The sequence below is a fragment of the Charadrius vociferus genome, unplaced genomic scaffold (assembly GCF_000708025.1).
Source record: "Charadrius vociferus isolate BGI_N301 unplaced genomic scaffold, ASM70802v2 scaffold943, whole genome shotgun sequence".
Classification (NCBI taxonomy): Eukaryota; Metazoa; Chordata; class Aves; order Charadriiformes; family Charadriidae; genus Charadrius; species Charadrius vociferus.
Window position 1 is genome coordinate 22361 of NW_009647504.1, and position 254 is coordinate 22614.

At 61.4% G+C, this 254-nt stretch overlaps 1 protein-coding gene across 1 annotated transcript in view; it reads left to right on the forward strand.

Moving 5' to 3' along the window:
• The window catches only part of LOC104282641, a gene marked incomplete at its 5' end in the record, with an annotated part of 25636 nt that overhangs the window by 17634 nt on the left and 7748 nt on the right, over nucleotides 1-254 (forward strand). The gene's annotated exons all lie outside the window — the stretch shown is intronic.

The following is a 254-nucleotide window of genomic DNA, read 5'->3' on the forward strand; positions in this document are numbered from 1 at the left end:
GGGGGGGTCTGCTCACCCCTCTCCCACCTCACCTCAGCCGGTTCCGCTCACCCATCCGGCAGGATTGCCCCCGGTTGGTGTTGAGGGGGTGTTTTGCCGGGGAAACGAGCAGAACCGACCCCGGTTTTCCCCCTTTCCCGTGCGTTTCTACGACCCCGCAGGATAAATTGCGGCAGAGGCGCCTGAGCGCATCCTAAATCCGCATCCCGAGCCGACGCGACCCGGTGGGTTTCTCCAAACAAAGCAAAAATTTT